The following is an 11,968-nucleotide window of genomic DNA, read 5'->3' as shown; positions in this document are numbered from 1 at the left end:
CAATGTATTACGCAGGAGTAGCTGTCCCTTGTCGTGTATCGTGAGTAATTGCACCGAAGTTATAGTAGCGACAGAGAGCACGCATAAAAAGCAGGAGTTCTGCAAGATATATGAGTGCAAGTCAAAAGAATGAGCCAACAACGGGGTACTTTATTTAAAAGTAGTCTTCATGAGAATTTAGACATTTGTCCTATTGACTAAAGAGTTGCGTGATTCCCGTCCTATAAAACTCCTTGGGTTGCTGCTTCAAAAAGTCTGTATCTGGTTCCCTTGAGCTGTTTTTTTGGTTGCCCTAAAATGTAGAAGTCGCAAGGTGACAGGTTTGAGCTGTATGGCGGATGTTGCAGCGTTTCCCACTTTAACTTTGTATTTGTAACTTTGTAGTTTTGTATTAACCACATAAGCGACGTGGGGACAGGCATTGTCGTGGAACAAGATGACCCCATTCGTCAATTTTCCACGTTGTTCGTTCTTGATTGCGACACGCTGCCGTTCTGGCGTTTCACAATATCGGAAACAATTGATAGCCTCTCAAGATTTAGCAAATTCTATCAGTAATGGAACATGTCGATCGAAAAAAAAAGTCAACAATACCTTCCCAGCGGAAATGATGGCCTTTACGTTCTTTGGGCGTGGTAAATTCGAATGTTTCCACTGTAAGCTTTGCCGTCGTGTTTCAGGCTCGTAGTAGTGGCACCAAGGTTCGTCCCCGATCACAGCTGCAAACAAGAAGTCGTCATGCTCATTGTGATACCCGATCAGATGAGTCAAGGTAGCGCGAAATTTCTCCGTCTTCTCGCGATGGATAAAACTCTTGGGGATCCATTGCGCACCAAAGAGCCGATAACCGAGAAGCTCATGAATTATGGCGTGAACCGAACCGTGACTGATGTTCAGACGGTCTGCCAGTTCATCGATGCTTATCCTCCGTTCTTGTTTCAGCAGCTCATTAACCTTTGAAATTGTGTGGAGGGTGATTGCACGATGGTTTTGGCCCGGCCTTGGAATGTCCTTACAACGTCCTTTGAACCGTTTGCTCCAAAGCTTCACAGTGGTCAATGAAATGCAGTGTTCAACGTACACGGCAGTCATATAGTGATTAATTTCTGTTTTGGAAACACCTTCAGCTGTCAAAAACTGACAAAAAACTGTCAAAAACACCGAGCTGTTCAACTTTTGAAGTGTCCATTATGTGACGCAATCATATTCAACCCATTGTATGAGAGCATTAAAGAACATTGATATTCACACCTGCGTGTCACTTTTATAAATGAGACCTGCCGTTCTCCTACGCGCATGCCTCGCAGATAATGAACCGAACCATTATTGCACGGTTAGGGTAGGCTCACTTTCATTTGACTCGCCCTCGTACATTAGAAATGCAAAGATACAATGGGATATGCAAATGCGAAAATACGGCTTGATAAAGGACAAAAAAGTGTCACTGGAAACAAAATTCACTGCATGTATACACAAAACCTCGCTACAAGATATTTAAGTATACGTATAAGTCTGCAATGAGTATATGTATGTAAGAAGAAGTAACTGTATATAATGCGTCAAACAAGGCAAAGAAACATGTTGCGCAATCATAGATTCACAGAATCCTAGATTCGGCCCCCATTCCATCCACTCCCCCCGATGTATTGCGCGCTACGGAAGGCGGCGCGCTTGCTCCCCGCTTTTCTCCTTTGCGCACACAAGACTGAGCCACCATCGTCAGCTCAACCATTCCACCTCCCCTCCTACGCTTTCACTCGCACATACACCATGCAGCGCGTAGTCACGATGTTATCACCCTTGGACTTTATACGAAACATGAGGGCGATGGCAGGAATGCGTCTGGAGTGTCGATATAATTGCTTTCGCAATAATATAATAAACGCATCCGGGAACTGAAGCGTCCCGTCGCCCATTACCTTCCGCAAAAGAAGTATCAAAATAGAACTTTCACCATGTGACAATTCGCTGCGACGCAACAATGTGTTTTTTTTTCTGTGAGGCGGAGACACCGAAATGAAAAAAAAACGCACAGGAAAGTATGTTGGCCAGAATCTAATGCCTACTTCGGGCACCTAATGGGGCTACGGAAGAAATACCGAAGAAAACATGAGACGCTTGGTCCACTAAGAACCATACGCATACTGCTCAGTATCCTACAGCGGCGAAACAAGACTTTCCGGAAAGGTTCCGCTCAAGGAATGCGGTGCAATGCTTCGAGTCCCCACAGTGATGGCGGCGAGCGACCATTGTTTTCTTTTTCTCGTCTGCTCGCCAGAAAGCGTCCGAAACTCTGTGCGGTGAAAATCCACTCGGCCAGAGCAAACCGAACGCGCACCGAAGTGCACCGCACGGTGGTCGGGGCCATACGAGAAAAACGTGTGCGCTCTGGCTGGCTCTGGCAGCCCGCGGGTAGGCTAGCGAGAACAAAAAAAAATTGAAGAGGCTCAATGTGTCCTCGCGAGTAAAAGACAAAGTAGAAAAAATAAATAAGAACGTAGTTACTTTGGTTGGCTTTAGTGTCTTGACATGGATGTTCTGGCGTAGGTTAAAAAAAATGTTGATATTTTTTTATGTGACATGACGGCACAAATGAACCACCCCAACGCTTCGTCTCATTGGACCTCGCTGCCTGCTTTGTCAGCTCGTCTGCTAGTGGGTTGATTCGGCTTGTCTCGTTGTATGTTCCGATGTAAGACTAGAAAAGTCAAGAGACCTTTGGCGTCAAATGTTTATAACAACATTAAACCCACAAATTTCCGCAATTGAAAATTTAAAGCACAACTTTGGAAATGCCAATGCACCTTTCACATCAAGAGTTTATGAGATTTATACCCATAAAGTTTCGCAATCGATATCCATGCGCTCCGTAGATTCCGTGGCCTCAATAAGATGCCGCGGCGAGCCCGCTCACCATCAAAGCGCCCTTGAAACTTTGTGCTCGGATGGGACTGCTTGGCGTTATGTGACTCCCGGTGTACGGGCGTTGCCACGAAATCCAGCCCGAGTTTGCAATCTTCGCGGTTAAATGTCTTTTCGAGCGCCAAAAAGACATTCTAGACAAACTCCAGAGTGATTTCTGGCGCCGGGGGTCACTTTGGTCGGCGGTGCATGGACAGCACGAAAAATTTCGGGGGGGGGGCTGAAGCCCCATAAGCGCCCCCCCCCCCCCCCGCAGGCTACGCCCCTGCCCATTGCCTCCTGTGCATGATGACCGATATCACACACATCTACATCCTCAAAGTCATGAAGCGTTGTGAACACAAGGCCGACAAGAGTATCTTTCTGCCTAGGAAGGTTAAAATCGTGTGGCATATTCTGGTATCCTGAGCTTGTACAATATAATTTCAGTAAAGAGTACAGCATTAACTACAACTGCTCGTGGAAACTTCAGGCCACCCCTCGTCATCTTCGTGATTAATGCATTCTTAGGGTCATCTAGATCGACGTCTTGCATCACAAGGCTTTCACTGCCAGATGCGCGTGTCAACTTTTTTAGAGCTGCGTGGATACAATAGCCGGCAACATATGTTAGTGCCCGTAGCCTTGACGTTTTTTTCTCAATGTCAGAGTCGGTCACAGTGACGTGAAACTGGCCGTTTCCTAAATTTACACTTGTCTCCAACGTGCTCGCACTCGGTGGTAGTAGCATGTCCAAATCTGGAAGGTCCAGGACCTTCTGCAAGCGCAATTTGTTTTCAGATTCATATATCTGCCTTATAGACACGTGGTAATTGGCACCAGACAATTGACGATACTTTCCAAAGCGATCCTCCAAGCTATCAGTTTGAAATTTGCGCAAAAGAACATACTCGAAATGAAGCTCTTCGAGACAGTATACGGCAAGTTCGTGCAAGGCGTGGGCAGTGTGGCTGAAAGCTGTGTGTGTTTCACGTGTCAGGCGGTCATTGTCATGTTTGAGACTTCCCCAGTGATCAAGTCATTGAACTATTCTCTCTAAGAATTCTAGTTGAGGACATGACGATGAAATTATTGGACCTTGCAACTGATCTTGCAACCGCTGTCCTTTTCTTGGCGCCTTGACGTTAACAATGTACCACCAAGTGAAAATGGTGTCGACATATTGAGATGTTCCTTTGCATGCTGGAACGTTGCGACGCTGAGAGCAGCAACACTAGACAAGTTAAAAATCTTTAAGGCCAGTTTAACGTTCTGCCGTTCCATGTTCGAGGGGTTCAGTGCCTTCAAAGTGAGCGTTGGCGCTATCTTCAAGAGCTCATGCTTTTCAGCTTCGTGCAACTGACATAATACCTTGAAAGATGCTGTAACTATCTTTGGTTCGGCCTCATCACTCTTCGGTTCAGTAAAGTACATGTATTTGCCAATGTTTCTTTGATTCAGCCAGTTATTTTTTTTTTACACTTTAGTATGTGAACTGGGTCCACCACGAAAAACAGGGGTTGTGATGGGTCAGCAGGATGCTCGTAAACAATGCTGACACTTGCAGTCTTAGCTAAGTAGGACATGGCTTTTCTGTTTATAGAGTTATTGTCTGAGATCACTGCGATTATTCTCAAACCAGATGCCTCTAGATCAAGAACAATCTTCCGAAGGAAGTCGTGCAGCGCCTCAGCATCGATTTGTGCCACAGGAAGAATGTGTACAACATCCTTGTCTGAAGAGAGCAGGCTCTGTATCATAAATACGTGGGCAGCTTTTGCTGCAGTCGACGAATTTACCGCAGCAGCAGTAACAAAGCCAGCCTTGTAATAAAAAAATGATTGAAGGTGAACCTCATCAATCATTAACGTTACAGTCTTTTCATGCTCTTCATATGTGCTTACAATACGCTTTGCATAGGAAAGAAAGCTACATTCTTGCTGCTCCGTTTCAGGGCGTACATCGTACGATGAGCACAGTCTTCTGATCGTATCAGGATGCGGCATCTTAAGCTTCATCGAACTTCCCAGGAATCTGTATGCATGAGGTGAAATTGTGAACAAAACGCTAGCAAAAACCAATAAATCGGGGGGATATCGGCCAGCATTATCGAAGGGGATATCGGCCAGCAAAACACGATCAACTTTACTCTTCAAGAATTTAAGCACTTCCAAATGCCACTCTTGCAACTCGCGGGCAAAATGTTTTCCACTTACTTCCTCTAGCAATGTCGAAACCAATGTCCGTAGATGACGGGCCTTTTCAGAATGCTCAGTGCTGATATCCTTATGTGCCTGTTCGATCATGTGTAACACACTTTTCAAATCTCTCAAGTCATACAGCTTTTCAGGAACTAACACATCACCACACTTCCTCACACGCGTTTCACCAAAAAATACTTCGACGCGCAGGTGTGTGGGCACCATCACCGAAGTACGCACTGCAGGAGCAAATTGAAGTGACAAGTCTCAAAAGAAAACCTTGGAGCCCTTGTTCAAAACTGTCCAGAAGTCCGAACTATGAAAGCTTGGCAAGGCCTTGAGCAAGTCCGCAAAGCTACCAACCACATTCTTGGCGTCCTCTTCTGCTTGGGTTTGCTGAGAAAGCATTATTGCTTTTTGCAAATATGTGGCTTCCACGCGCGCTCTTTTCGCACCAGGCGCTTCTCGAACACGCGCTTGCGGACGCGATAAATAGACAGGACAACTGGGAAACAAGCTCGGAACTGAAGTTTTCTTCAGGCGAATGTTTTTCATGGCAACTTCTACCACTTTTCCTGTCTTGACGTCCGCGTAAGATGTCGTCAAGTAATCCGTTGACAAGAAATGCTTTTCACAGAGCCTAAATAAAAAAAAAAACAAGCCGTTACACGTATGAAGCTCGACGAAAACATTGAATTTACAAGCGCTTCGACAGGTGCAGAGACCCATCTATTGTGCACGCGTGCGCGAATACTTTGCGCACTATGCTGACGAAAGCCATTCGTCTGGAAACCCAGAATAACCACAGAAAGAAGAAATACTTACCACTGCGTACTTCGTTGGCGAGAAGTCCTTCCGAGGAACAGCTCTCGTCAGTGCTTCCCGAGTGGCTCGGTCAGATGGGAACTTGTGCACTCGGACACTTGGTCCTCCGTCATAATTGGACTTGCAGTTTGGTGCGCAACAACAGCCAGGCATCGTTGCGCTTCCGTGTACGACGAACCACGCACAATCGAAGAAAAGCAATCGCGCTTACGGTGCAGCATGCCCCACCAAAGCCACCAAGCAAATGCTCCACGCGTTGCCGCTCTAGCGTTGCAGCCACGGAGAAAATTTGTTTTCAGAACGCGCGCCGCGTTCTAGAAACGCAGCGCTCCCCCATCCACCGCCACCATCCGACTCTCGTGACGTATTAACAGGGGAGAGGAGGTGATGCGGTGGCCTTACATTTTTTATGCGAAGCATATTACTAGAGCTCAACCCAGCTCCTCAGGCGCGGCGGTGTCGCCTTCAATACCACGTGACACCGTGACGTCACGACAGAGGAGAAACGGGGCTCCAACTCGCGCCGTCGCAGCTGCGCTTGCCTCTGCTAGACACTCACGAGGTGAGAGAGACAGAGCTGCTCGTTGGAATGAGAAGCGAAGGTTGCGGCGTGCTACAGAGACTGTTTCTAGGTGGCTTTGCTACGGCGCAGCGACTACGCGCCCCGCATCGGACGCGGTGAGCGTCGAGCAACGCAGCGTTCGGCGCGACAACGAAATGTGCGCCTGAGCAAGCGCCGCACGCCTGAGCCGACGCCGACGACACCGGCTTTTCTGCGACACGAGCTCCTTAACGCTGTTGCATTAAAATAAAGGCTAGTATGCTTCGCATCCTGGGCTTAAGCTTAGCGAAGCCACAGCCAGTTTTTTCTAGGTGGCTTTGGTTCGGCGCGTCGGCGTGTGAGCGTCTCTTTAAGGTGGTCCGTCACTCATCATCGTCGTGCGACGTCTGGCAAGCTGGTGCTGATGAGTTCAACCATCGTTGTTAACAGTGCCCACGCTCGCGCACTTCGTAACAGCGAGGGGTACATTTGCGGCGTGAGTTGATTCGTCGCACGTTCTTTTAAAAAACTCGACCGCCACTTCGCGAGCTAATTCGCAATCATTCAGGTAATGGGCGGCGCTTTCGCACGTCATCCCGCAGGGACGTTTCGGCTCGCCCTGCAGTCCGAACCGTGCAAAGTAGTACGGAAATCGTCCGTGCTCCGTCAGCAATGTGGCCAACTGGCGCGACGGCGGAAAGAACCGCGGGATCCTGTACGTCGTCGGGACCCACCGGTAAAGTACGGTGTCTGTGTGGTCCGTCGACCATCGAGCGTTCCATCGCGCCGTCGTCTCCGCGTGGAACGAGGCGCGGAACGAGATCTTCGTGCGCCTGGTGACACCTCGAGTCACCGCCGCGTCCGCTGCCATGTCCGCTAACTCATTACCGTAGACGCCCTTGTGAGCCGGGACGTGGTAGAGTATTAAGGGGGCGCGCTTCTCCAATTGGTGTAGGAGCTTTTTAATTTCGTCGATCCTGGTGTCTTTGGTGGTTGGCCGTTCGATGGTCGTGAGCAGCGAGAGGCTATCAGAATATAGATAATAAGGCGGCGTATGAGCGTGCGAGGAGACGTAGTTCAGCGCCTCTTTAGAGATATTTAGCGTGTCCGGTATTCGGGCAAGCGCGGGCGGTTTTCCGGTTTAGCGGGGGCGTTAAGGTGAGCGGCCAGATTGGTGGCGCCAGCTGGTGGCGCAAAGCTCAACCACACAAACACAGCTAATTACTATTGGCCTCGAGCTCCACCACTGGAAAAGCAGGCGCCACCGTCGGCGTGACGTGCTAGGAGGGATCACGTGGACATAGCGGCCGCGTCGGCTGCTTCGGGCGCACCGAAGCGAGCTGAAAACGAGTTTAAATTCCCTCGTACGCTGCGGTCCTCATTTAGTGGCGAAATTTTCGCGCTTCGACTGTCTCCTTTACAACGCTTAAAGCACTACAATACGTAGTGGCTGCCTTTGAAGGCGCGCAACATGGTAGCCTACTGCTCGGTGCCGCTGGGCCGGACGCACGTAACGGAGGCCGGTGTCAGCCTTATTCACACGTAGCCGCAGGACAAGAAGCTGCGTGAAGCTTGGCTCGTGAAACATAAAACCGGCAAACAGTCATCGGCTACAACTCGGGTATGCAGCAAGCACAGACGCGAGGAAGATTTCTGCTACGGCGCCCGGTATGCGATGTTCTGAAAACGCGCACTGAGACGCTCGCCCGAGTCCGCTACCCGACTAATGTCATGACGGTTTGGTCTATGAACTTGTCGATGCTATAGATACTGGCAAGTTCAGTGGAGTGGAAAGGCAGCGGTAAGAAGCACATTAAAAAAAGCATGGCATATGGTCATGTTTGTGTTATGAATTAATGCACTGGATTACAAAAAAGGAGCAGCGCGAAATTGCACGCTGAGAACACCGATAAACATACAGTGCGATGCAACTTAAGAAATAGTATTGAAAAGTCAAGGAATTTAGAAGAAAAAAAAAGATTGAATCGTCGCGACGGTACATCACAGTCTCCGTAGGCGTCGAAGTCTCTACAATGAAATTATTTTTGAACAGCTCTGATAGCGCCCACGCAACAATGGTTGCTTGTGGACTGTCAAATGCTCATATTCTGCGGCCTAAAGCTCATGGCACGGTGCGAAAACGCGCGCGCGGAGAAAGCGAAACAGGGCGCGGACATGCATGCAGACGCGCAGTCGGTCGGTGCGAATCTGCGCGATCGCTGCATTGAGGCTTCGTTCTATTACGCTACATTTAGTTATACGAAGGCTATAATAACATATTTCACATATTTTGCTCTCAGCGTTTACCTACCTTTCACGCAAGAAGCCGGTTTGTGAGACTCCATCGCGGCGACCGGGCGCAGTGGCGTTCACTGTACGTATTCGGTAAAGAGATAGCGTCTGTAAACGATTGTGTGCGTTCAGTTTGTCCAAGATTATTATTTAGACAGTGAGAAACTTCTCTAGTTTTGAAAGTACTTACAGAAATGTCTGGGAGAGCTCGCGTGTGGTGTATTCAGTGAGCGCTGACAGCAAAACCTATGAGGAGCGTGCCACGTGATCCCTCATACTACGCCAGCGAGGCGCTTCCGATAGATGGCGACTCCGTAACTCCTCGCGGCCAATATTCTGCTTAGCTGCTGGCGTAAATTTTCGACAGTGGCGTAATCGTGTTCACAATTACGCCGCTGCCAAAAATTTGCACGAGTGGCGAAGCAAGATATGGTGAGTTACTGCAGTTTTAGGTATGCGTTTGTCTGGTTGAGCTCTACAACACCAGGCACGTTTACGCCCCGACCATCCGGTAATCCACCCAAACCGCTCCCGTTTACCGGAATAGCGTACAAGCTAAAAGTCTCTTTTAAAGGCGAGCACCTCGGCACAATACGCACTAGACGCTGCGCTGAGGCGGTACCGCAGCACAGCGACTATTTTATCACGCGGCGTCAAAACCACGACCGCGGCTCCAGCCGATCGCGAGGTGAATGACCCGTGCGTAAGTATGTACTTGCCCGGGCGTCTGGAAGCACTGGTCGCCTCGTTCGCTTGTAGGCGCTCGAAGCGGAAGCCTCGCGCCTCCAACGGGTGATATCTCCAACACTCTCTCGGCTACAGCACGTCTTCTGGCGTGTAACTATGTCTGCCATAAGTGACCGCTCGTCGCCTTCGAAAAAGGTCGAATTCCGCGTTCACGCGGTCTAGCTCTAATTCAAGTGGCGGCTGGTCAAGGAGCACTTGTAGCGCCTCCCTGCGCGTAGTGCGGTATGCGTCGGTAAGCGTCAGTAATAGCGTTCGCTGTACCGTGTGCACCCGCGCTCGGAGCCTGCAGTCAGGTTTCTCGCTCCACCACACGGGCGAAGCGTATGCTACGGCCGGCAGCAACACCTGGCGGTACAGCTGCTTTCTGACCTTGGAATCGAGGGTCGCGTGTAGTCGGATAAACGTGATTGATTTCATTGCGAGCGTCTCGGCCTTGCGCTGCAAATACTCGGCGTGGTCGAAGAACGATAGTCATCTGTCAATCACGACGCCGAGTATTGTGATGGTGTTCTTAAACGACAGGCCCTTCTTGCTGTTGTTAATGTTAATAGTTGGTTTACTTTTTTCCATACCCCCTTTTCCGAATGAGAATAAAACGCACTCAGTCTTATCGTGGTTAAGGCGGACTTTGGTGAAAATCGTCCATGCCTTTATAGTGGTCAGAGCGGCCGTGGCTCTCGCCATGGTGTCAAGGTGGTTTCTCCCGGGGATTAAAACCACGGTGTCGTCTGCGCACGCCTGGATGCGGACGCCCTCCAGCATTTCCAGTCGCAGCAGACCGTCAACAAGCACGTTCCACAACAGGGGTGCAGGGGCGACCCCTGTGGGCTGCCCAAGGTGGCCTCCGTCGCCACGACGACCGAATGACACTCGAATTGTACCGAGCGGTCGCACAGAAACGTCCGCAGGAGCCCGAGGAGGTTGCAGGGGCAGCGGCACTCCCTGAAGTAACCCAAGACGAGGGGGTCCCACACGCTGTCGAAGGCTCCCTGAAAGTCGAGGGAGACCATCGTGACCGGCGTTCCCCTCGCCCTGTGTTAGCCGATGAATCGGCACAGGGATTGAAGCGCCATTACCGCACTTCTTCCGTGCGTGAAGCCGAACTGATGTGGGTGGATGTGATTTCCCGCGAGCAGAAAGTGAAACAATCGCCCGTACATCAGTCGTTCCAGCGCTTTCCCGAGGATGGACGTCATACATATGGGGCGGTATGCCAGTGGCGTGGCGGGTGGCTTGCCGGGTTTGGCTATGAATATTCCTCCGCCCTTCCTCCACGTCTTGGGGAAGTAGCCGAGGGCGAGCGCCGCGTTGAAAATGGTCAATACGAACCGTCGGTGGGACGTGCAGAGCGCGACCACCGCGTCCGCTGTCAGGCCGTCCGGGCCTGGCGCCGATCCGATGACTAGTTTCTCCAGCGTCGCCTCGACCTCGCCTGCGGTGAAGCTGCTGTCCTGTACTGGCGACGCATAGGGCCGCGCGTTCTGGTCGCGGATTTCCCTGTGCACGGGCAGGTCTGTGTCGGCGTCGTCTTTGGCTATCAGCGTTGTCAACACTAGTTCTGCGGATTGCAGAACACTTTCCGTTCGGCCGCCGTCCGGTCTTTTCAGCGGCGGCAGAATCGTTCGCCCTTTAGGTCTGCCCAACGCCGCCCGGAATGGTTCGGAAGAGAGCGATTTGCGAGTATACAGTCGGCGCATCGCTCGCGCGCGTCTTCCTCTTTCGCGCTTTCGATACGACGGCGGAATTTCGCGAGCGCCTCGCTTTATCGTTGACGATGGATCGGCTGGAGCGCGTCATCCCGGCATCTTTGGAATGTGCGCCGCAGGGCCCGCGTTCTACTCTTCTCGAGCTGCAGTTCCAGCGTCCACCAACTCTTTCCCGGCTTGTGCGGGAGGACCGGCCGAAGATGTTTGGTGCGCGTTTTGTCGATGATGTCGTACATATTATTTAGCAGCGCGTCGAGCGGCCGCGTCGACCGTATGTCTGCGCCGCCCGCACGCTCGAACCACTGGATCTCTCTCAACTGCGCGACGAAGTTTCGTCTGCCGCACTTCGTTAGACGTCTTCCGCACACGTTGTCGCTGTGCAGCACCAGGTCGATGGCCCTGTGCTCGGAACACGTTTCGTCCGGGTACACACGCCACTTGTATCCTCGTCGGACGAGCGCAGGGTTCGCAAGCGTCACGTCTATCCAACTTTCCGTGTATACGTTGGAATAGGTGGAGGGGGGGGGGGACGCCGCGTCGTTCAGCACCACCAACCCGTGCGCCACCGCAAACTCGATCAGGCGAGAGCCGCGGTTGTCGTTGGCCCTCGGCCCCCACATGGCGTGCTTTGCGTTCAAATCGCCCATGACCAAGACCTCAGGCGTCCTTCCTCCGTCCAGGCACGCCGAGATCTCGTCCCAAGTGGTTTCGATCGAGACGTGCGGTGGCGCGTACGCAGCGACCAGCATCCACTC

This window comes from Dermacentor albipictus, unplaced genomic scaffold (genome assembly GCF_038994185.2).
Source record: "Dermacentor albipictus isolate Rhodes 1998 colony unplaced genomic scaffold, USDA_Dalb.pri_finalv2 scaffold_15, whole genome shotgun sequence".
Taxonomy (NCBI): domain Eukaryota; kingdom Metazoa; phylum Arthropoda; class Arachnida; order Ixodida; family Ixodidae; genus Dermacentor; species Dermacentor albipictus.
The sequence above is the reverse complement of the archived record's forward strand: the minus strand, read 5'-3'. Positions refer to the sequence as shown.